At 39.2% G+C, this 26,784-nt stretch overlaps 1 protein-coding gene and 1 long non-coding RNA gene across 6 annotated transcripts in view; one reads left to right on the top strand and one right to left on the bottom strand.

Annotated features, from left to right (window-relative positions):
- Positions 1–26,784, top strand: part of LOC145734358 (uncharacterized) — a 158,265-nt gene that overhangs the window by 52,691 nt on the left and 78,790 nt on the right. The gene's annotated exons all lie outside the window — the stretch shown is intronic.
- The window catches only part of LOC145734360 (uncharacterized), a 29,404-nt gene continuing 10,963 nt past the window's right edge, over positions 8,344–26,784 (bottom strand). Inside the window, exon 3 of the long non-coding RNA XR_014179415.1 lies at positions 8,344–8,637. This is a non-coding gene — a long non-coding RNA (uncharacterized LOC145734360). The remainder of the gene's footprint in view (positions 8,638–26,784) is intronic.

The raw sequence follows: 26,784 nt of genomic DNA, 5'->3' as shown, positions 1-26,784 counted from the left end.
ACATAAGGCTCTAAAGCCGGTCCTATAACCATGTCCATTAATCGGACACATACTTTGGGCACTATCATTCAATCCAAAAGTAAAACTTTATAGTGGAAAAGCCTTCTACCATGCACTGCAAAAGCGGTTTTCTCTTTTGAAGTGTCATCAAGTTGAATTTGATGAAAAGCTTGCTTTAAATCAAATGAAGACAGGAATTTAGCATCTTGAACGTTGGTGATAATAGAGTCAATAAGAGGCATTGGATACGCACTAGGAATACTAACAGAGTTAAGCTTCCGAGCATCCAAGCATACTCTAAACGAGCCATCACTTTTTTTGACAAGCCACATAGGCGAACACCACGGTGAATTAGAAGGTTCTATTATACCAAGTTCTAGCATTTCATCCACCTGCTCGTTAAGACACTTTTGCATTGCATGTGATAATGGGTATTGTCTCTATTTGACAGGCATTTATTTTTTGGTGCAATAGTGTTATACAGATCCTTGATCTTATTAAGTTCCTCATTCTGTGTCAAAGTTAATTCTTCAGCAGACTGAATCTTATTTATAACAGACACTGAATTAAAGATTGATATGACAAATTTCTAAATTTAATTGAATATTGAATGCTTTAAGAAAATCAATGCCCAAAATCAATTCATGTTTTAAAGAAGGAATAACTAAGATTTTCATAAGTCTGGTAACATTATCTAAAGTTATGGGAGCCCAAAAATAACCTGACACACTCTGTAAGTTTCCGTCAGCAGTAGCAACGTGAAATGACGAATTTTCGGTCAAACATAAGTCTACGTCCTTAAGTAGCTGCAGACATCAAAACCCAAAATGGAGATAGAACTACCACTATCAACCAAAGCCAAAAACGAACAACCAGAAACTCTAACATTTAAATATGGACGGTCAGCAAACGATTTTTTTAGTACAAACAGGGTTGACGGAAATTTCCGTGGACAAAGACAACGCACCGTCTTCAGTAACTGACTATCACCAACAATAGGAACTTTTTCAGACATAACAAATTTCACTTGGTCTAACCATTTATGCCAATCCAAAAGATCAGTCATTACTGACTGTCTTTTTTGTTCTCTTTCTTTGAGAATTTTTTGTCGACCTGACAGAAGGATTGTTGTTGGTCTTCCTGCCAAGTCTTGTGACGTTTTTTTGAACATTTAGGACATTTGGACTTCGTAAAATTTTCTTTACCACAACTGTAGCAATACAAACTCCTTTCGGCGGTACATTCGGTGTTTATATGACCGCGTTTCCTACAATTCCAACAAACCACACTGGAGGGAAACAGAACTAGTATTTGCAGAAAAGTCTGGCCTACTAAGGTCAAGTTCCATTAAATTACCTCTATGTGTAGTTGGTCGGTACTGATTTGAAACATAGAGACTGTTCTCTATTCGTTTACACAAAGAAGTCAAGTCACTAACAGCGGTTATGTCATGCAATGCCAAAGTCCTAACATAATCCGGCATTAAATTTTCCCTGATAATGTCTACCACTTCTTTTTCAGAAGGAGCCTAGGTTAATCGATTAAAAAGACCCCTCCATAGAACTAATAAATAAACAAATTGGTTCTTTAGGGTTTTGTTTCCTAGCTTTGATTTCTTCTAATAAGTTTCTATCATAGTGGTCACGCAAAAAAGTCTTTCAATTCACCCACTAAATCATTCCAATCAATAAAACGCCCCTTATTATACCACCAAGTCCAAGCTTGCGAATCAAAAGGTCTATATCAGAAGCAAAAACCTCATCTGTTGAACAGCCACGAGACATTCTAAAGTTTTCTACCTTTTCAAGAAAGCCATTAATGAACCCTCGCCAGTAAACTTTTGCAGTCCCCATTTATTATTTTTTTTCTTCCTTTGAGTTTCCTCATCAGAAGTATGATTCATACGATTAAGTCGTCCTGAGACATGCCAGAGCCGAGTTGAAATGTTCTTGTATGAAAAATCACTATATGTACCGGTAAAACCTACTATTTTAACCTTAATTGATGCAATAGATAACACCAGCTCCTTTTTATCAAAATCAAATTCAAATGGGTTCGACACTTGACAAATACTACGATTGGCATTTTCTTGAGCCAACAGTCCCCTCAAAATTTTACGTCTCTGATCAACAGTACCCAATGGCTTAATAGATCTGATGGAAATTTCATAATCTAGCTCATTGACTTGCAAGGCATTAATTTGGAGAGCCATTATCAAAATTTCTAGTTTAACTCCAAAAACTAAATAAACACAAGTGATATATAAATTTTACAGTTAAAGCTCAACAAAACAACCGACTTGAACAACAATTAAAAACTTGATCACCACCTGTGATCCAAGTTACTCAAAACTGATCAAATAAATCAGCCAATCAATAATTAAACCCTTAATCAAATTAAGGAAAATTAAAATTGCCCAAATCGGTACAAATAAAAAAGAGGAAAATTAATTCGCACCTTTAACTGCAAAACCGAACCACAATGTTATAGGTAAAACTACAAAAAAAATTACGGGGCAAACCTGAAATTTCGGTCTAAAAATAGATCGGCACGGTCACAAGCAAAGCAAAAGGTAAAAAGTTAACGATAGTACGATAAATCAGCAATTCCAAACTTGACACTCTTTAATTTAAGAATAAATATTTAAACTATCAATACGTCTGGCACCGTGAAAAAAAAATAAGCAAAGATTGTAGCCACGCAAAAATACACATGCACAAACAAGGCAGTCTGATAACCCACAATCCAAGCGCGTTCAATCCACTAAAAATCAAAAGGCCCTTCACGTTGGTCACCAATTTGTAATGATGAAACCTCAAGTTAATGAGATTTCAACATTTTTAATTGTGTTAGCTCAAGGTCGTGGATTAATTGCATGAGATAATCACTAGCTCTTTATAAATGAACACTCTTGGATCTACTGTAGGAAATCAAACGAACCGTTAGTTGTATATGTACACGCGTATATTACAAAAAAAAACACAACCACAATATTTACAATTTACAAAAATTACAAGGTTGCCGAGAACCAAATTACTGACAAATTTAAAGAAAAAATTAAAAAAACAAAATTGAAGTTAAATTTTAAATTAAAAAACAGGAAAAGTTTTCCCAGTGCCAAACTGTCTGTAACTGCCCTTACCAGTTTTTAAGGACGATGTTTGGCTCCTAGAACCTCCAGTATCCTCTCCCCAGTAGTCAGTAGTGGCCACCGCTGATTTCCAGGTAGCGAATGGGGTCCAGAGACTGGTGACAGGTACCTAAGGCAGAAAACAGCAGAACACCAGGGAAAACGAACAAACAGCTTCAACACTTGTTCCGGCAACCAAAAAGGTGACCATAGGTAATGACAAGTGTTGAAGTTGTTTAAAGCAAACTAATATAAACTAAAAAAAATTAAATAAAATTAAATCAAGTAAGGAATTGACCTGGTGGTTCAACTCTGACTGAGGCTCTGACCTTCTTAAACTCTGTGGCTGCTGGTCGGCTTTTCCAACACGTGGGTTGGTCCGGAAAACTCTGGACGGAGCAGTCCCGGTTAGGTTTATTCAATCCCCGAATGGAAAGTTCTTTGGTCGGGAAAACCCTTAGATCTCTGGTCAGAAAACCCTCAGTCCTCTGGTTGGAAAGCCCTTAGATCTCTGGTCGGAAAGCCCTTAGATCTCTTGTCGGGAAGCCCTTAGATCTCTGGTCGGGCCGAACACAATACTGTGTTGGAAAATTGGGCCGATACAAAATAATTTAAAAGAACCAACAATAAAACCAATTTACCTGTGATTCGGCCAGATGATCAAAGATTAAAAATAACAAGTCACACGCGTGCCACAACGCTCAGAACCTCGGTCAGATGTCGGCAGTTCGGGTGCTTTAGTGGTAAAAGACCGATATTGTCACGTTTTAGGGGTAGCGTAGGAAGAGAAACAACAAACGTAGCTCAAGTATGTCTCCTTTATTTTTATACCGAAGATAATGCCTAACTAAATCTTACCCCCAGATTAAGAGGGCCGCCAGTACCGCTACAGGCGGGACGCACATGGAACACTCTCTACGAGGGGGTGTGTGTGTGTGTGAGTGTGCGTAAGGCCTTCTGATGTGCCGCCAAGCGGAACCCGCTCGATACGAGCAGGGAACCCCTATGTCCGACAAGCCCGAAGGATTTACTTTAGGCACAGCAAGCCCTCTTGAAGTGTCGCCAAGCGAAACCCGCTCGATACAAGCAGGGAGCCCCGCCCCTATGACCGACACGCCCAAAGGACTTACTTTAGGTACTGAAAGGGTCAAGAGTCCCGACGGTCACCACTGGGTTGCGTAAGAACTCTAGTCTGTTCAGCCTGGTTTTCCAAGAAGGTATCGAGCCGTCCGGGCACTAGAAAGTTCGGACTGTCGCTCGTGACCTCCCTCTGGGGATGACCCCAGAGTTCGGTGATCGTCGATGGCTTGAGACGCTGATTAATACCCACATCGTGACCCCAATTTGCCGGTCTTGCTGATTCAGACAGTGCACTAGGGGAGACCAGGGCCCGACTAGGTAACGGAACATAGTGCAATTTATGTTATTCGTGACATGGTGGAGGCGCCCCGTTCAATCCCCGTCTATTAATCTTCATATTGATAGACACACCCTCGCAAATTGAAGCCAATTAAGTCACAGGGAAAAGATGAAGGAATAACAGAGGAAAAAGAAGAGAGGCAAAGACCAGAAGAAAGAAGAGAGAGAAAGAAAGAGAGATCAGGAAGACGACTCAACCATGCCCACCCCCACAAGTTCAAGCACACCCCAGAAGAATCAAGACGAGTTTTGAAGGACCAGCCTGCAGGTCCGCAGTTGCTTGAACTGAGTAGGGCTATATCAAGAGCGGCCTGTAGGTTGCCCTAAACATTTTAGTGTATAGGAGCACATTTTAGTTTGTAGTGTATTGGGTAAGATAAAACTAAACTTTTGATAACTAGGTTTCATAAAATAAGTGTATGTATAGTTAATGCAATAACAATATCTCGATTTCTAGACCAGTGACGCCATTCCCGACCTAGGTACTTTGCTGAGGTAGCAAAATCGCGCAAGTATAAGGTGTTTTGTTTATAAATACATGTTGTGTGTTTATGTTATTGGAGTCGGGCTTGTTTGCTAATTAATTGTTGACTTTAGGGGCCACCTAATTACCTCGTTGCGTCCATCGACAAATTGACCTGGTTAAAGAAGCGAGAAGAAGAGGAGCAAGCCTAGGAGAAACCAGCATCTTCGGATGGGTTCCGCACCGTCGGTTCTACAGCCGCGCTGCACCAGAGTCCCTTAAATGAAGGGCTGAAGAAGGTTCTCCAGATGGGCTTAGAAATGACGATGTAGAGTAGTCCAAAGCAACGTGTGCTAAAAAGAGAGCACGCAATGCACCAAAGATGTCGAAGCTAAGCGATGGATTTCCGCTTAGACAAGGTAGTACCGAGAGAAGGTACTAGAAGATGGTGCCCGATGCAGGGAACAATTTACGCTTAAATGAGAAGGCAAGAAGATGGACGCAACAACAAGGTTGAAAGGTGACCCAACGAAAGGAATAAGTGGTTTTTTGGTTATGTAAACATGGCACGTTTAAAATCGAGAAGTAGTTAAGATATTTGTTCAATAAAGTTTTTCCACCCCTTTTCTAGAAGATAAGTAACATGTGTTAGTTTAAGAAGTAATATTTGATGATAGGTCGGTTTAAATAAAGTACTCCCCCACCTGCATTAGAAAATAAGAATAGAAAATAAGTGAGTTGATTTTGTAAACATGGACTTTTAGTGTTCGGGGCGAACACTTGTTGGAAGGGGGAGATGTCACGAATAACATAAATTGCACTATGTTCCGTTACCTAGTCGGGCCCTGGTCTCCCCCTAGTGCACTGTCTGAATCAGCAAGACCGGCAAATTGGGGTCACGATGTGGGTATTTAATCAGCGTCTCAAGCCATCGACGATCACCGAACTCTGGGGTCATCCCCAGAGGGAGGTCACGAGCGACAGTCCGAACTTTCTAGTGCCCGGACGGCTCGTTACACTTGGACGGCTGGGCGACACATCAGAAGGCCGTACGCACATACACCCACACCCACACACCCCCTCTTGGACAGTGTTCGATGCTAAGAGTTATACAGTGCCAAATAAAGAAGACTTACTTGAGCTACAGTCTTGTTTCTCTTCCTGCGCTACCCCCTAAAACGTGACAATATCACAAAGTGGGTGATTAAATAGGCCACATGGCACCTGACACAAAGAAACACGACCACACACCGACGCTTCCCCGACAAAAATCGAAACTAATCACGTGACTACGGCACCTGATAACTCGGTCTACTAGTGTAACTAGGCCCACGGACATTAAAAACACAAACCAAACGAGTTACGGACGAAAACTCTATTTCGTCGTACGTAACAAGGTCGTTAGAGGTCACAATGATCCCATGAAGGTCGAAATTGGCTTTTGGACGGACAGAATAGACAACCCTGAGACATCTACCATCAATTTGGCGAGTCCTAGGCCAAATTGGAAAAAGAAAAAGATAAAATCTACCGTCGTACCAATAGTACCGCCTACCCTGTCGACAGAGGTAGTGAAATTATCGATTGGTGTATTAGCGATGGATATGATGGTTTTCGGTTTGTTTATTAATTGGTGACGTCAGTTGGTATTACTTCAACAGTCTCCTGTGTAGGGGGACGTAGCTTCTGTTGAGATTTACTTGTGTGTCAACACACCGCGAGTTGTGAGCAATTTCCTTCGTGATCTCCACATCCTCCATAAAGTCCAGCCTGTTGAAGTTGCGAGTTGACAAGTTGTGCAGGATTTTCGCATTTGTCCCGATGTCGAACCTGTGGCCACTCGCAATCAAGTGCTCACCAAAAGCAGAATTGCTGGTCCTGCTGATATGTTCTCCGACTCTAGTTTGAAACGCTCTGATCGTGCGCCCGATGTAGGTGACGTCACAATCGTTGCACTTCAGTTTGTATATACCACTTTTGTACACATGGGTGTTATCATTTGAGTTGACGAGAAAAGACTTGAGGGACAAATTATTCTTGTGCACGATCCTGGCTTCAGGAACATGTTGTCTAACTCTTCTGGAGGAGGAGCGAGTCAAGCTGGCGGACAAAAAGAGGATCACAAAAACAGGGCTGTCTGGACTCTACAGAACACGTGGGTATTCCAGGTGGGTATTTCAGACCTGCATGGGTATTTCAGCCCAGCGAAACCTGTCGATGAGCCTGTCAATAGAAACCGGGTCGTAGCCGTTGTTCAGGGCTATTTGCTTGATAGTGTTGAATTCAATTTCTGTCAGTCAGAATGAAGTTGTTCTCCATGTGTTCCATAAAAACTTCATCCAGAAATGGGGACAAGCAGCTCCCAATCGCCAAGCCGTCCTCCTGTTCGTAAATTTACCGTTAAACTGGAAAAAAAATTGTTTTAAGCAAATACGGAGGAGAGAAATAATATCCACGATTTTCGAGTGGTCAGTCATCCTGGACTCAAGCATACACCTGACAAACAGAACCGACTCATTCACCGGGATTGAGGTAAAGAGGTTTGTGAGGTCAAAAGACACCATTGTGTTGTTATTCGACATCGTGAACCCCCACAATGTCCAACAACTCGCTAGTGTTCTTTATGCTGTTTTTAGGTGTGAATCCTGTCAGGTTCCAAACCACATTCAACACCATCTTGTAAATCAAAGAAGTTGGTATACTGATAAAAAAACAGAAAGATCGCTAATCAAACACACTAATTTCAAGGTACTTAAGTCAATCAAGATAAAATTAAAAATGAAAGCTTAACAATTACCAAGTCTGACAAAAGTAATTGCTCTGACGTAAGTAACAGCGAAGATCCACTTGAAGCGCCTTCAAGCTGTGGAAAATATAGCGCTAAGATCAGCCATATCCGCCCCGTGGTATGTCAGAAACGACACTATCACCAGAAAGAGATCTCCAATACAAGACAGCGACAGAGAAGATCAAAGAACATGCACACAAGTTTTTTGACAAGATGGCGGAACACCAGGATCCACTCATAAGGAACGCCATCGACTATGTGTTATGATAAAACCTCACGTTAATGGGATTCCAACACTTTTCAATTAGATTGCTCAAGGTCGTGGATCAATTGCATGAGTAATTCAAGTCATTTCAGTTTCATTTTAAATCATAATTAGCTATATTAGCTATGAATGAAAACACTTGGATATTTTGCAGGAAATCAAAAAACTGATTTTTATGTTATGTACAAGTGTATATTACAAAAAAAAAAACCTACAACATTTACAATTTACAAAATTTACAAATAGTTACAAAAGTTGCCAACCAAATGTTCCAAAAGGAAAGAAATTTTAAAGAAAATAAAAAAAAAAACAGAATTGAAGTTAAAATTGAAAACAACAAAAAGAAATTGAAAACAAAAGGTAGGAAATGGAGCCCAGAAACTGGTGACAGGTTCCCTAGGACAGCAAAGCACAGGGAAAACAGATAAACGACCTCAACACTTGTTCTGGCAATCCAAAAAGTTTCCAGAGGTATTGACAAGTGCTAAATCCGTTTAAAGTAAATTAATTAAAAAAAAACTTACAAAATAGCACAAGATGGGAAAAGCTGTTCAATTAAAATTAAAAAAGAACTAAATTAAGTAAAAGGAAAACTACGGAATTTAACAACAACAAAAAACTAAATTAGGTAAGTTGACTTGGTGGTTTCAATCCTGACCTTTCAAGTCCTAAACCCCTGGTTGTTGTGGTCGGCTCTTTCACCTATAAGGGTTGTTGGTGGGTGGTTACAAAGCCCTTATAGAGTGCCTCGCATGATCTTGGGGTGCTGCAGGTGTTCCCAGTTTCACCGGGAAGTCCCGGTTGGAAATTAGATTTCAGTCAGGAAAAATTTCCAGGACTCTGGGTCGAGCCGAACACAAAATCTGTGTTGGAAAATATGGCCGATACAAAATAATTCTCAAATAACCCAAAATCAAACCAATTTACCTGTGTTTCGGCCAGATGAATCTACATTTAGATTAAATCGCAAACACGTGTTACAGAGTCACGTGTCAAGAGTCAGATGTTAGGTCACTTTGATCTTAATAGTTCGGGTGCTGCAGTGGTAAAGAGACCGATATCACAAAGTGTGGGCCACATGGCACCTGACACAAAGAAACACGACTACAAACCGATGCTTCCCCGACAAAAATCGAAAACTAATCAGGTGACTACGACACCTGATAACTTATCAGGTCACGCACCCATATTAACAACAAAATGTGTACAAAGTGCAACCGGAGCTATTAAGTGACCGGAATCGGTCTACTAGTGTAACTAGGCCCATGGACATCAAAAACACAATCCAAACGAGTTACGGACGAAAACTCTATTTCGTACGTAACACACTCCCCTAGGTAACCAAAAAAAAAAAAACTTGTTGAATTTTTTTTTTAAGTGAAAAAGCATCTCAAAACTGACCTGAAGAAAAGCAAACCAAAGACTGTAAACCACCAAAATCAAGAAAACAAATGTGATAAACGCCAGTATACCATTTGAAAGAGGCATACAACCTTTCAAACAAAAATGAAGCTCATTACAGCTATGAAGTAGCTCTGATGAGAAAAAAACACAAGGTACCAGTTGACTAGCTCCAGTCTCCCACCCAAACAATATTCCCAGGAGAAGTCGTCATGACCCTACAAATCTCTAACCGGTTTATGTCCAGAAAATTAAAACGGGGTTTGAACATGAAACCAACGTTGCGTAAACCTCGTTATGTGAGAGGAAACCTCATTCATTGGTTTCGGTAGAGATAAACAGAGACAGGACTCAACGCTCAGGAAAACCACAGAAAGAGAAACCAAAACAAATCACCTGGCTGGTGGAAATGAAATAAAGAAAACTATCAGGAAAGAGAAGAAAATTGTCCACCAACAAACAGAAAAGTTTTGATAGGAACCCTCTCTAGAAAACCCGTAAAATACACCGAACGGTTAGTGTATCAGTAACAACACAAAAATTAAATCTACTGGGGTGTTCCGAACGAAACCACTGACGGCAAATCCCACTCAACCAAGCAATTGGGGCTGAAGTCGAACACAATAGAAGTCTCCGCACTCCAGGGCCATTAAGGTACTTACAGGGACTCTGAGACCTTCCCCTTCCAAACCCTTCCAAAAACCTTAGAGGTTAAATGACTGTGTGGTTACAAGGAAAGTCAAATCCGGTAAAAGTCACAATCAGGTAAATTGTCAAAACTGACAACAAGACAAAATAGAGAATAGAAAAAAAAACAAATTCCTTACATGTACGCAAGATTAAACATTAACGCATACAAGTTGCGGGGAAAAACAATTCACACAATCGAGCAAAAGAAATATTGATACACTCCTAAAAGAACCCTGACCACACGGTAACACCCGTTCCTGAATAAATAAACTAAGAGGAGTATCCGAAACGAGAAAAATCAATAAAAACACAATCGAGGAAAAATGTACTCCCTGACACTCCCAAATCGTTCCAGGAACCCTGACCACATGGTAACACTCATTCCAGAACAAACAAATAAAGGGGGAGTATCCAAAGTATCCAAAATCAATTAATTAAAGTCACAATCGAGGAAAATTAAATCCAATAATAAACAAGTCAAATTAAACTAAATTAAAAACAATACACGATGTTAAAATGTGTTATTCTGGGTAATACGATATCCACAGAATCTTTCAATTAAACAATTGAGTATATAAGTACCCGCCACTGTCCCTTAATAATGACACTTATTGAAAAAGGTGTTAAACACAATGTGTGGTAACAAATGTAATTATCTCCAAATCAAGAAAACACAAACTTGCTCATTATGGATTCAAATAATTAGAAAAACATACGACCGACTTAAATCGTGTACACCTATTAAACCAACCGAATTGCATACACAGTTAGAGTCAATCCTGACAAAAACTAAATCTCAATAATCAGGAGTCAGACGAATGAGAATCAGAATGCTCAGATTCGTCACTTAAAGTCACATCCGGTTTAATGTCAGATACATGCCAATCTCCCGAATTATTTCCATCCCTGTCAACCAAACGGTATACTAAATTAGAGAGAATTTTAGAAACAGTACAAGGAATGTTCCTAGGTGCCTAGGTTCCTAGATAGCAAAACCATCTACTGCTTTAGATAAAACATAATTTTTCTTCCAGACCTGATCTCCAACATGATACTTAACATCTCTCTTTCGAAAACCATAACGTTGTTTACTTTGAATGTAAGATTTATGAAGTCGTTTCCGAACTTCCTCATAGATGTTAGGTAGTTCCTGAACTGTATCGGGGTTATGCACTTTATCAAAAATTTCCACTTTATTGTCGGCATTATCACTGGTTAGACCATAAATTGAACCATCAACAGGTAGATTCCTACCAAAGTTTAGAAATGCAGGAGAGAAACCAGTAACTTCATGTTTAGCCAGTCTAATAGCCTGGGCAACTTAGAAAATAGATTTTTTCCAATCCCTGTGATTTTCATAAATGTACGATCTTATTTCGGTGATTATCACTTGGTTGACTCTTTCAGTATGGTTCACTTGTGCATGATATTTAGCGTTATACCAAATTTTCTGAGAGATCTTCTCATGAGATCTTTAAACTACTTGCTAGTAAAGTGACTACCATTGTCACAAGAGAAAATTTGGCAAACCCCAAACAAAAGAAAAACTTGATTTTCGATGAACTTAACTATGGCCCTAGAAGCCGCCTTCGCCATAGGGTGCACAAGTACAAATTTAGTGAGCCAATCCACCACAACAAGAACGTACTGTTTCCTGATTTTGATCTTGGATAAGGACCAATAAGACCAGCCGACAATAACTGGAAAGGAAAATGAACATTTCGGTATTGATCCATAAGACCTGCCTGCGGTAAATGACTTGATTTACTAACAGCGCAAATAGTGCATTTTCTAACATAACGGTAACAGAATCTCGCATATTTGCCCAATAATATAGTTCAGCAACTTTAGACAACGGTTTAGAGATGCCTAAATGACCGGCTGTTTCATGATCATGAAACTTTTCAAGAATTTCCTGTCTATGAGCCGTAGGTACAACAATTTTCCAATTGGAAACATTGCCATCCAAGTTGTACTTAGAAAATACATGTTTATAAAGACAGTTATTTTCCACCTTAAAAGTCGGAAATTTACCAGGTGATTCTTGAACTTTCACTAACCTGTCACGATACCATTTATCCAAAATTAGATTGGTCAAATTTAAAACTGCGACATCTTCCAAACTTCTCGAAAGAGCAATCAATCAATTAATCAAAAAAGTGGCTTTATTGTCGGAAACTTGAAGTCATTGACAAAGCCCATACATAATTATTACACTACACATATGAATCACACATAATTACACCTTACAATTATTAAAATAAAAACAAAACAAAAAGGCAGTTACCCTGTATAAGAGAGGAGAAAGAGGATCAAAAACACAAATAGTGCTGCTTGGTCAATTTATAGCAGAACAACAAGCGCCTTAAGAACTGGAGTAGAATTCTTCTTCTTCTTCTTCTTCTTCTTGTAGCGCTACAACCCTGGGTGGGTCTTGGCTGACTGTACGACTTTTTTCCAATTTGTTCGGTCTTCCATCAACCTAGGGTCAAATGGAATGTTCATTTACCGGAGATCTGCTTGGATGTTATCTTTCCATCGCATTCTGGGACGTCCGAGTGGTCTTTTGCCTGTGGGAATCTCCTCCCATACCAGTTTTGCAAGTCTTTCGTTATGCAGTCTGTGCACGTGGCCTGCCCATCTTAGTCGCTGTGATTTAATTTCTTGGACAATATCGGCGTCGTTGTAGAGTGCTTTTAATTCGATATTGGTTCTGATCTTATACTGGTTTGTTGTGAGGTCCGAAAATTTTTCTAAGTATTTTTCGTTCAAAGCGCCTTAGCTTTTCTTCGTTTGCTTTGGTCATGGTCCACGTTTCGCATCCGTACGTTATTACAGGTCTGACGATGGATTTATAGATTTTGATCTTTGAACTTCTTGTGAGATTTTTTGATTTTATGAGCTTATTCAGTGCAAACAGACAGCGGTTTGCAGATTGGATTCTGTTTTTTATTTCTTCGGTAACATCGTTGTCCGCTGTGATTACGGCCCCCAGATACTTAAAACGTTGTACTCTCTCGAAATTAAAGGTGTTGATCGTCACATTTTGCCTTATTCTGTCTCTTCGTGTCGTTCTATTTATACACATATATTTCGTCTTCTCTTCATTGATCTTCAGCCCTACTTTACTTGTTGCTCCTTCCACCTTGTTGAAAATGTCTTTCGTGGATAGGGTGGAGTCTCCAACGAGATCTATGTCATCCGCATATGCGAGTAGCAGCTTGGGACCTTGAGCCGATAGCAGTTCTGTTTTTATTTCGGCCGACCTCATGGCTTTCTCCAATACAAGGTTAAAAAGTAGTGGAGATAACGCATCGCCCTGTTTAAGTCCACTGTTGATTTCAAAGCTGCTAGACAGTTTATTATTTACACGCACTTTAGATATTCCACCCTCCATACAGACTTTGGTCATCCGAATGAGTTTCTTTGGTATTGAGAACTCCGCCAAGGCATTCCATACTTGGCTTCTTTCTACGCTATCATATGCCTGTCGAAAGTCTATGAAAAGATTGTGTATGGGTCTGTTATACTCCCATCCCTTTTCTAGAAGTTGTCTCAGCGTGAATAGTTGATCTATTGTTGATCTGTTTGCCCTAAACCCGGCTTGATATTCGCCTAGGACATTTTCAGCATAAGGGATTAGTCTACTAAGAATGATGTTTGAGAAGGTTTTATATGCCGTGTTTAGGAGTGAGATTCCTCTATAATTTGCGCATTTTGTTTTGTCCCCTTTTTTGTGGATGGGCACTATTATGTTTTCCTTCCATCGTGCTGGTGTCCTTTCTTCTAACCATATGTGCGTTATTAGCTGGTGGATTTGGCGATGTAGTGCGTCTCCCCCATATTTCAGAAGTTCTGCTGGTATCCCGTCCGTGCCGGGCGCTTTGTGATTTTTAAGCTTATTTAAGGCCCTTTAGGTTTCTTCAAAGGAGGGACTTTTGACGGGCATGTCCACTGTGATATAGATCTCTTCTTTGTGTTGTTCTTCCTGTATGATGTTTAGGAGGTCTCTAAAATACTTTTTCCATTCTTCAGTTATTTCTCAACCGTCGATTATCATGCGGCCTTGGTTGTCTCTCAGTGTACGGATGGAATTGGTTCTATGCCCTCTTTTCTCAGAGGAGATTGCTTTATAGAATTCCTTGGAGCCTGGTTTTGGGCCGGTCTCTCTCCATATTTTCATATTTTGTTGTTCGTAGTTTCTTTTCTTTGTGCGTATTATTTTTCTTGTTTCCTTTCGGCAGTCGTCATATTCCTTTTTACTTTGGTCTGTTTGCAGTTGTATCCAAGTCTTTCTTACTGTTTGTCTCTTTTCCAGTTGTTTCCGACATTCCTCGTCATACCATGTTTTTGCCCTCTTCTGTTTACTCCTTCCAAATATCTTGTCAGCTGTCTTGGTTATTATCTCGGCAGTCGCTTCCCATAGCTGTTCTATATCATTGTCTTCTCTTTCATAGTTCAAGGTTTGTTCAAGTTGTTCTCTATAGTTTCGTTGATTCTCTGCATTGTGTATTTCGTCAATGTTCCACTGTGGGTTTATTGTTGTTTTATTGTATTTGTGGCTAGATATTCTGGATTTGACTTTTGCTCTGACTAAGTAATGATCAGTCTCCGTCTATTCCTCTCAGGCTTCTTACGTCTATAATATTGTTACTATGACGGGCATCTACAATGATGTGGTCAATTTGGTTGCGCGTAATATGGTCGTTTGAGACCCAGGTTTGCTTATGGATGTCTTTATGCGGAAACATGGTTGACTTTATTAGCATGTTATTAGCTGCTGCAGTTTCTGTGAGTCTTAAGCCATTGTCGTTGGATATATTGTGTAGGCTGTGTTTACCTATTGTGGGGTATAGGCTAGGCTCTTTGCCTATTTTAGCATTAAAGTCCCCACAGAGTATGCGCATATCAGGTTTGGGCATCCTATCTATCTACCTTTCTAGGGCATCGTAGAATTCATCCATGATATCTTCATCCTTTTCTTCCGTTGGTGCATGCGCTGAGATAATCGAGGTGTTGTATCGCTCTCCCTTCATTCGTATGTAGCATATCCTTTCATTTATAGGTTTAAAATTTAGTATATTCTGTACTAGGTTGTTTCTAATCACAAAGCCCGTTCCGAATTCATGTCTTCCGTTTTTGTTACCGCTGAAGAAGATAGTGGATTTACTTATTTTTATATTTCCATCGTCTGGCCATCTTATTTCTTGGACGGCTGTTATATCCATTCCTATGTTTTCCATTTGTTCCACAGCATTTATAGCAGCGGAGCTACTACTAGAGCAGCTACTAGAGAATAGTACGCCCGGTCAAGCAAAAACCTCTCAGCCTCACGCCTAAATCCATGCGCAGATGGCTGGCCTCTCACGTGGAGAGGAAGGTGATTGAAAAGACTCTTGCCACCGTAAATAAGCGACAACTTAATCTTCTCCGTGTGAGGAATGGGAAGCCTCAAAACGAATCTACTACGAGTCACCGAGTCGGAGCCCTCGGACCACTGACCCCCAAACTTGCCACGAACAAGACAAATCGTCTCTAAGATGAAAATGCAGCACAAGGTGAAGATACTATGTCCAATGAAGAGGGGTCTACATGAGGCCCTGTATCCAACACGACACAAGCACCTCAATGCTCGCTTCTACAGGAGAAACACAGAATTAAAGCGGCTTCGAGAACAAACTCCCCAGAAAGCTATGCCGTAGCGGAGATGGCAGTCAATCAGTGCATAGTATGCACTCCTAGCTACATGGTAATCGAGATTGCCAGAGATCACCCTCAATGCATGGCGCCCGACGCCAGTCTAGAGCACAGACCGTCCACATGCTCAGCGAATCGAAGCGAGTCGTCAATAATAAGACCACGAAACTTGTTCACTCCAGGGGCGCACAATGGCTCACCCTCCACAAAAACCTCCTGCAATGAGCATCCAAAATGTAGGATCTTGGTCTTACTGATATTTAATGACAGTAAGTTGGAATTGCACCAATCTTTGATTATGGAGAGGTCACCATCAATAGTGGCAGTCAATGAATCGGCGCTCTTGCCGCTCCAAATAATGGTCACGTCATCAGCGAAAACAGTGAATTGTCCCTTAATAGGGAGCAAAACAATATCATTAATGTATATCAAGAACAGCAAAGGTCCAAGAACAGAGCCCTGAGGGACACCCGAAGTTAACATTAACTCTCCAGAACCATGGCCCCCGATGAAGACCTCCTGGCTCCGGCCGGACAAGAAAGAGCGAAACCACAACAAAGAAGCGGCTCGGAAGCGATAAGAGCGATAGCTTCCAAAGCAAAATCTGGTGGTATATGCAGTCGAACGCCTTCGACAAGTCGCAAAATACCGCGGCCGAAATATCGCCGGAGTTCATGCGACCATACAGATCCTGAAGAAAAGAAAAAATAGCATCATTCGTGCCCATCGCTGGCCGGAAGTTAAACTGAGATGGGCTGAGAAGCTCATGACGCTCCAGAAACGACATCATCCGCCTCTGGACCAGCTTCTCCAGCACCTTAGACAGTGCCGGAAGCAGGGCAATCGGTCGATAGTTAGCCGGGCAGGAGCGGTCACCGGACTTGTAAAGAGGAATAACCTGAGCCCTCTTAAGACATGATGGGAGAACTGCCTTAAAAAAGGATGCGCTGATTGCATCGGCGAGAACAGATAAAACATTGTCAGGCAGCGCAGAAACAACCCTCATAGAAATCCCATCAAATCCGGCACAATTTGACAGTTTAAAAAATTTCAGTACGTCAGCAAGCTCGTGCGCGCTTACAGGACCGAGAAAAAATGATTGATACATAGAAAGATGCCCAATGTAAGATCTAGGGTCGCTGGAGCCCGATGGAATGTCCCCAGCAAGGGCAGCCGGCACCCCGCAGTAAAATGAGTTGAACTCATGTGGCTGAATATCACTAAGTACAGCACACGTACAGATATTCCAGGCTTCTCTGGACCTATTGCTAGATTTGTTCAGCCTAGATGAAACGTATAATTGTTTCGCCAGAATTGTGTTACGAAAGATCATACGATATTTATTAAACTAGGCAATAAAGTCAACATTCGATAAAAAGTATTCACGAATATAATGGAGACATCTCATATTTTTAGAAGCAATCCTTAAATCCTTAGTGAACCATGGCGAGTCACTCCTTTTATCATTACCATAGGAAATGATTTATTGAAGTTAAAGACCAATTTAGTATGAAAGGACTCGATAGGATCACACTGATCCAGAACGTCATGCCAGTCAGTGACACGACAAAGCTCAGAAAATCTCTGAAAGTTCCTCCTAATAAAAAGCTTTCCACGTCTAGAGGTTTTTCGAATCTTAGATGAAATGGTAAGAGAAAAGGAGCACAATACAGCACAGTGATCAGACATCAGCTACAGTATTGGCAACACCCTTTCTATGCACAATATTAAATGAATACTGAGATAACTTAACAATCCATCTAGCTATACGAGCAGAAGGATTCTTCATGTTATTCAACCAAACTAAAGAGGAATGATCAGTATGGTCCGTAAAATGTGTCCCTTCCAAATAATATCGGAATTTTTCAATGCCAAACAAAACAGCTAACAATTCCTTTTCAGTGGTTGTATATTTACGTTGACATTTGTTCAAAGTTCTACTCGCATAGGCAATAGGGTGTTCCAAACCGTCCTCCTCTTGATACAACACACAGCTAACTCCTGTGTCAGAAGCATCACACATTAAACTATAAGGCTTGGAATAATCAGGACTGGCAAGAACAGGAGCAGTAGTAAGTGCCTCTTTAATTTTAGCAAAAGCAATGTTTGCTTCAGGGGTCCAAACAATAGGTTGACCTTTTTTACGCCCTTTCAAAAGATCTGTAATTAGACTACATAGGGAAGAAAAATCCTTAAGAAACCTACGATAATAATTTATCATACCGACAAGTCTACGAATTTGCGTAGTATTCTTAGGAACAGGGTAATCCAAAATAGCAGAAACTTTATCAGGGTTGGTCCTAAGCCCATCACGATCAACAATATAACCCAAAAATTTGAGAGACGACCTACAAAATTGACTTTTGTCCAAATTAATAGTCAAACCAGCATCCTTAAGACGGATAAATAGTTTTTTTAAAATCTCACAGTGTGTGTAAAAGTCAGGTTTGACAATAATAATGTTATCAAGATAATAAAATACATAAGGCTCTAAAGCCGGTTCTATAACCATGTCCATTAATCGACACATACTTTGGGCACTATCATTCAATCCAAAAGGTAAAACTTTAAAATGGAAAAGCCCTTTACCATGCCCTGCAAAAGCGGTTTTCTCTTTTGAAGTGTCATCAAGTGGAATGTGATGAAAAGCTTGCTTTAAATCAATTGAAGACAGGAACTTCGCATCTCGAACCTTGGTGATAATAGAGTCAATAAGTGGCATTGGATACGCACTAGGAATACTAACAGAGTTCAGCTTCCGAGCATCCAAGCATACTCTAAACGAGCCATCACTTTTTTTATCAAGCCACATAGGCGAACACCACGGTGAATTAGAAGGTTCTATTATACCAAGTTCCAGCATTTCATCCACCTGCTCGTTAAGACACTTTTGCATTGCATATGATAATGGGTATTGTCTCTGTTTGACAGGCTTTTCATTACCGGTGTTAATGGTATGTTTAAATAAATGGGTTAAACCCAATTTATTTTGGTGCAATAGTTTTATACAGATCCTTGATCTTATTAAGTTCTTCAGTCTGTGTCAGAGTTAATTCTTCAGCAGACTGAATCTTATTTATTACAGACACTGAATTAAAGATTGATTGATATGACAAATTTCTAAAATTTAATTGAATATTGAATGCTTTAAGAAAATCAATGCCCAAAATCAATTCATGTTTTAAAGAAGGAATAACTAAAATTTTCATAAGTCTGGTAACATTATCTAAAGTTATAGGAGCCCAAAAATAACCTGACACACTCTGTAAGTTTCCGTCAGCAGTAGTAACGTGAAATGACGGATTTTCGGAAAAACATAAGTCTACGTCTTTAAGTAGCTGCAGACCATCAAAACCCAAAATGGAGATAGAACTACCACTATCAACCAAAGCCAAAAACGAATCACCAGAAACTCTAACATCTAAATATGGACGGTCATAAAACGATTTTTTAGTACAAACAGGGTTGACGGAATCATAGTGGTCACGCAAAAAAGTCTCTTTTAATTTACCCACTAAATCATCCCAATCAATAAAACGCTCCTTTTTATGATGATTATACCACCAAGCTTGTGAATCAAAAAGGTCTCCAGCAGAAGCAAAGTGAAGTTGAACAGCCACGAGACATTCTAAAGTTTTCTACCTTTTCAAGAAAAGCCATTAATGAACCCTCGCCAGTAAACTTTTGCAGTCCCCATTTATGTACAGGCACAGACTTGCTAACAACCTGACTAACTGCATTAGCATTAAAACTGACAGAACCCAAATTTGGGTCGAGAGGAGTCGAAGTAGCTGGAAAAACTGCTAATATCTCAACATATAAATAATTTTCCTTTGAATTTCCTCATCAGAAGTATGATTCATACGATTAAGTCGGCCTGAGACATGCCAGAGCCGAGTTGAAATATTTTTGTATGAAGGATCACTGGATGTACCGGTATAACCTACTATTTTAACTCTAATTGATGCAATAGATCACACCAGCTCCTTTTTATCTAAATCAAATTCAAATATGTTCGACACTTGACAAATACTACGATTGGCATTTTCTTGAGCCAACAGTCCCCTGAAAATGTTACGTCTCTGATCAACAGTGCCCGATGGCTTAATAGATCTGATGGAAATTTCATACTCCAGCTCATGGGCTTGCAAGGCATTAATTTGGAGAGCCATTATTAAAATTTCTAGTTTAATCCCAAAAACTAAATAAACACAAGTGATATATAAATTTTACAGTTAAAGTGCAACAAAAACAACTGCTTTGGACAACAATTAAAAACTTGATCACTACCTGTGATCCAAGTTACTCAAAACTGATCAAATAAATCAGCCAATCAATAATTAAACCCTTAATCAAATTAAGGAAAATTAAAATTGTCCAAATCGGTACAAATAAAATCTCTACCAAAAGAGAAAATTAATTCGCACTTTTAACTGCAAAACCGAACCACAATGTCATAGGTAAAACTATAAAAAAACTTAAGATAACGGGGCAAACCTGAAATTTCGGTCTAAAAATAGATCGGCACGGTCACAAAGCAAAAGGTAAAAATTCAACGATAGTACGATAAACCAGCAATACCAAACTTGACACTCTTTAATTTAAGAATAAATATTTGAAACTATCAATACGTCTGGCACCGTGAAAAAAATTAAGTAAATATTGTAGTCATGCAAAAACACACATGCACAAACAAGGCAGTCTGATAACCCACAATCCAAGCGTGTTCAATCCACTAAAAATCAAAAAAGCCCTTTACGTTGGTCGCCAATTTGTTATGATGAAACCTCACGTTAATGAGATTCCAACATTTTTCATTAGATTGCTCAAGGTCGTGGATTAATAGCATGAGTTCATAATTAGCTGTAAATGAACACACTTGGATGTTATGTATGTACAAGTGTATATTACAAAAAAAAACAAATAATTACAGTTGAAAAGAAATTTTAAAGAAAATTAAAAAAACAGAATTGAAGTTGAAAATAAAAAAAACAGGAAAAGTTTTCCCAGTGCCAAAACTGCCGTTAACAAGTTTAAAATCGGAATGGACAAATGGGAAGAGGATACTGGAAGTTCTGGTAGTTGTCAGGAGTGGCCCCTGCTGATTTCCAGGTAGGAAATGGAGCCCAGAAACTGGTGACAGGTTCCCTAGGACAGAAAACAGCAAAGCACAGGAAAAACGACCTCAACGCTTGTTCCGGCAGCCCAAAAGGTTTCCAGAGGTATTGACAAGTGCTAAAGCCGTTCAAGGTAAATTAATTAAAAAAACAAAGAAAAAAACTTACAAAATAAGCACAAGATGGGAAAAGCTGTTCAATTAAAAATTAAAAAAAAACTAAATTAAGTAAAAGGAAAACTACGGAATTTAACAAAAAAAAAATAAATTAGGTAAGTTGAATTGGTGATTTCAACCCTGACCTTTCAAGTTTAAAACCCCCTGGCTTTTGCGGCCGGCTCTGCCACCTATAAGGGTTGTTGATGTTAGACAGTGCCCTTAGGGTGGTCTAGCACGATTTTGGGGTGCTGTGGGGAAACTCCTGCCGTAACGTCTCAGTCAGAACTTATTTCGGTCAGGAAAAATTTCCAGAACTCTGGGTCGAGCCGAACACAAAATCTGTGTTGGAAAATATGACCGTTACAAAATAATTCTGAAATAACCCAAAATCAAACCAATTAGAATTTAGATTAAATCGCAAACACGAGCCACATAGGTTAAGAATCAAACGTCAGGTCACTTCGATCTTAACAGTTCGGGTGCTGCAGTGGTAAAAGGACCGATATCACAAAGTGGGGTGATTAAATAGGCCACATGGCACCAAGAAACACGACCACAAACCGACGCTTCCCTGACAAAAATAGAAAACTAATCACGTGACTACGGCACCTGATAACCTATCAGGTCACGCACCCACATTAACCACAAAATGTGCACAAATTGCAAATGGAGCTCTTAAGCGATCGGAATCGGTCTACTAGTGTAACTAGGTCCGCGGACATTAAAAACACAAACCAAACGAGTTACGGACGACAAATCTATTTCGTACGCAACAGACTTTTATCAGGCTTTCTGCAAAACCACATTTCATAAGGTGTGCACCCCTCAAGACATGCATTAGTACTTCTGTTTCTTAGATAAATAGCTGTATTTACTGCCTCTGTCCAAAACTGTTTACTCAAGTGGGCATCGAAAATCAAACATTCCCCTTCTCAACTATACTACGATTTAACCTTTCTGCCGAACCATTTTGCTCAGGTGAGAATTCCACACTTTATCAAAAAATTGTTAAAATTTGTTCCACAAAATTCTCCACCATTATCTGTTCTCAAACTCTTAATTTTTTTGTTACTTTGGTTTTCCACAAGATTTTTGAAAGCTTTAAAATTATCTAGGGCCTGATCCTAGGAATTTAAAAAATACACAAAAGCCATATTTCTGAAATCATCTAAAAACCTCAAGAAATATCTTGCGCTTCCCAATGACTTTTCCTACATCGGACCACATATGTCTGCATGTACAGTTTGCAATAAATCATTGGTCCTTGATCCACAAGTTGAAAAAGGTAATCTGCTTTGCTTACTTTCATTGCACACATTACAATTGCTTTTACTGGACTGAATCTCTTCAATACATTCATACCCTCTACAGCTCCATCCCTCATTTTGCAAACATCTTTTTGGTTCAAGCGTCCCATCCGTCTATGCCAAATAGAACCACTGACAGCACTTGACAACGCAAACTGGTACATATCCATTGTTTCAATGTTTTCTTTGTCCATATTATTGCACAATTTTGCTGTACCAACCAATTTATGATTTGAATTAAATTTATTGCAACCATGACCAATAAAATAAACTTGGTTTCCATTTTTAATTAATAAGCCTACAAATAAAAGGTTTGTGGCAAAGGTTGGCAATATCAGGTGCATAAAACACATCCCTTACAAGAATCTGATATACTGATTTACTAACCTTAGTTGTGATTTTTACGTTGCCTTTGCACAATACTGGAACTGCGTTTTGATTTGCCACCAAATCCTTGCACCTGGTAATGTGCACACTTGCACTCGAATCCAAACACCAATCACGCTCGCCAAAGGTATGTGCACCCATGAATGCTGCACTGAAGCCATTTCCGTGATTTCCATCGCGATTGTTGTTTTTCCACATGGGGCAGTTATTTTTGAAATGACCAACTTGTTTACATTTGTAACATTTCGCAGAACGTCGTCCGTCACCCTTCTTCACCCCTTCGGGTAGGCCTGCAAGCAGCAGAGAGCCAACCCACTCGTTATCGATGTTGAATCCGGTGCCTCGTAACTTTTGGGAAGTTAACCTGAGGCATTTACGAATATTCTACCGGTAGATACCTGTTTAACCTAGAGCGTTCCAAAATTGTTTTTCGTAACTACCATTGCCGTTCTGAAATTTTACCCATATACCGAATATATGTACCCGGTTTATGATTTATGGATCGAGAAGTTCCGTCGGTAAATTAAGAAAAAAGTGACTTTTGACAGGTTTTTCCTTAAAATTTAGAATCATAACCTCAAAAATTAGTTTATGGTTGACGGTTTGGCGGTTTGTTCCACAGTTTAGCAAGCTTATGAGAGTGACCTGTTAAATTAAAATGGATATTGGAATATGTTCTGTTTGCGAGATGGAGGGAGAGTATGCTGATATTATAAAACATTTCAACAATGAACATCTGGATGTCAGATCTCAAAGACATAGGATTACCAATCGCGTTCTAAAATTCATTCAACCGTAATGAACCAGATCCTTAAAAGTTACACCGATTGTGGTAAACGGTGGAATTAGCAGGTAAAATTTTCGTAAATGCCTATGATTCACGTAGGCGGCCATATTGTCCATGTTCTCCAAACGGGCTGATATCAGAGATCTCAATAATCCGATTCTCTTTAATTTTTTGAAAGCGTCGCCCCCCGTGTTCCTTCTGCCCTATAACTTAATAAAAGTGGGTTACTTGTGGAATCCTGTGTATTCTTCCCCCTCAACCAACCCTTAACGTGACAGTATTAAGTGTCTTCTTTTTATCAACAGTAAATTTATTTCTTGTAAACCTTTTAAATTATAGTATCAATGTCATAAATACACAGAGAGATTCACGCTGATAATATATTAGAAGTACCTAAATAACGGCTCAATATTTTTCGTTAAAATTTGGAGTGTAGCCGAGGTTGTGTCCAAACCTTCTTTCTACAATATTTGGATTTTGCGGTGTTGCCAGATTAGTCAAAAAGAACCCCAACTTTTTATTTTCAAATGGAACATTATGTTTCCAATCTCATTTTTTAATGTCTCGCAAGAAGGCTAGGGATTAATAATTATTGTTAATACTTCCTTATACCTATTTTCCATTGTTTCTTATATTTTATAGAAATAGTGGATTTTTCAGTTAAACACTAGTTTAAACAATAATTAAATTTTCAAGTCTTGCAATGTTTGCTGATTTGACCTTTTGCCCTCAGTTACGCAATACAACAAAATACAACTTGGTTGAAAAGCCCAGAGACTGAAAATAAAAAACTACATTTTTACTTAGTGATGCCCGCTAGTAAGATAAATATATACCAGGATGTCGGATTGTAATGTAAATATATACCAGGTGTGTATAGATATACCAGGTGTCCAAGAGCACCCTGGACATAGGAGATTAACATGGGAAAATGGTTTTGATTTTTTTGCGCCTGTACGGTTGATCTGATTGAAAAATCGTATTAATGAAAGTTGTAGTACCTTTCACAGACTAGTTTTCTTTATTTTTTTCAGATCTCTAACTTGAGCCTTTTCGTCGTAAAACACGAACAAAAATGAGAAAATTTAAACTTTTGGCCTGCACTGTATAGGCGGTTGTCGGGCAACGGGTAAACAGATCATTGTTGCTGGTACGGTTGCTCGACAACCGCTTGTACAGTGCAGGTAAAAAGTTTAAATTTTCTTGTTTTTGTTCGTGTTTTACGACGAAAGGGCTCAAGTTAGCGATCTGAAAAAAATACAGAAAACTGGTCCGTGACAGGTACTACAACTTTCATTAATACGATTTTTCAATCAAATCAACCGTACAGGAGCAAAAAAATCAAAACCGTTTTCCCATGTTAATCTCCTATGTCCAGGGTGCTCTTGGACATCTGGTATAGTTCTTTAACACTCCTGATTCTCTTTTCATCTCAGTTTTTGATTAATATGCTGTGGTCGATGCTATCATACGCTTTTGAGAGGTCAAGAAACGTACCCATAGTTTTTTTTAAGGTTTTGTAAGATTGTTTTTTTATACAATATATCGGTCATTGTTAATCTATCTTGCAATCGATGCTGTGTACTAGAGAGTAATTGGCAGTGATTTAAAAAAATATTAGTTCTACACACTAAAAAAAAACTGTATAGCAGACTTATTGGTCTGTTGTTGCATATGTTGTCCCTAGCCAGCTTTGATAAACGGGTGTAACTATTGATAATTTAAGTTGCTCCGGAAACACTACAAATTTTAACTCTTTGTTTATAATAAAACAGAGAACAACAGCAAGTGCCTCAATGACATATTTTAAAATACTCGTGGGACTCTCATCTTTCCCAAAAATGTTTTTCTTTTTAAGTTTTTTCTGCAATTACAATACAGAATCTCATGACATGTGCGCTTGCTTTTATTAATAGACTACATTATTCAGTTACTGTAGGATTGTACTCTTTGAGAAACCAGTAAGCTATCATGTTCTTTTTGGTATTGTTATATTTTTGTTTATAATAGATTTTATATCTATATTTAGACAACATAAGCAAGATGTTCCGTATCTTTTTTACACTTAATTACTTCAACGTTATTTAGATATTGACACTTGTTTAATTTATATCCGTTATTATCAATCCTTTTTGGAAAGTGTTGATTCAGCATACCACTAAATTTGAACATAAAGACTCTGTAATACTTTTATATTTAGTCCGCCTCCTGTAGTCAGGACTCCCGAATAGTAAGACAACTCTTTACTTCGATAACCTAGTTTATTCTGTCCTAGTCATGTTTTACAATACATTCACCTGGCTCGCGCTTACTGCTGCCTCAGCGAGTTTACAATTATCGCTATGTAACACTAATAACTAATAACCACAATATACAGGGTGTCTGCCACATACTGCATCTCCCCCGGTTAATTGAAAGAATTTGCATTTCCTTAAAATGAAAATTCTTTCAAAGATCCCTTTCATGTGATATAATGATTTAAAAATACTTAAATATACACCTAATAATCCCATTTAACTACAATTTTTATTAAACTTTGAAAGTATAAACTAAAATAAGTATATAAATTAATATATACTACCTGCAACTGTCGGCGCGAGCTGACGTTTTTGTGAGAATTGGTGGAAAAGCGGCAATTTTCGCCGAAAAAAACCGGTAATTCAGCACGGAAACGCGACGGAAGTGTTCCAGAGAGTCCGGAAAGTCATAGCAAAAGCAGACCAACTAAACGGACAGTCCAATGCTAACCGCTTATTACAAAAAAGTAAAGCGGCAGCATTTCCAGAGGGACCAACCTACCCACCCAGTTTGCCACACCATAACAGCGAGAGACAACGCCGTACAGAAACCCTGTACCCCTGGTGCAAACAACAAGCCCCGTGGATGGACCCCCCGGGCCCCCCAATATAGAAGGTACAGCAAATTAAATATTTAAATATTTCAACATTTGCATCGATCGGTGCCCTTAAGTCGTGATTCACAGATAAGGTCGACAAAGGAATTCCAACAACTTCAGTACCAGCCGAAATAACCCATCATGTCAACATGGACCGAAAACGAACTAACAATACTACGACAACAAATAGAAGACAGGGCCGTACTCAGTAAACAAAATTTGGAACAAATTCAACAACTACTCCCAGGCCGCTCTGTAGCCGCCATTAAAAAAAATCCA

The sequence above is a fragment of the Ips typographus genome, linkage group LG10, assembly GCF_016097725.1.
Source record: "Ips typographus isolate SLU linkage group LG10, UJ_Ityp_2.0, whole genome shotgun sequence".
NCBI classification, from domain to species: domain Eukaryota; kingdom Metazoa; phylum Arthropoda; class Insecta; order Coleoptera; family Curculionidae; genus Ips; species Ips typographus.
The sequence above is the reverse complement of the archived record's forward strand: the minus strand, read 5'-3'. Positions and strand labels throughout refer to the sequence as shown.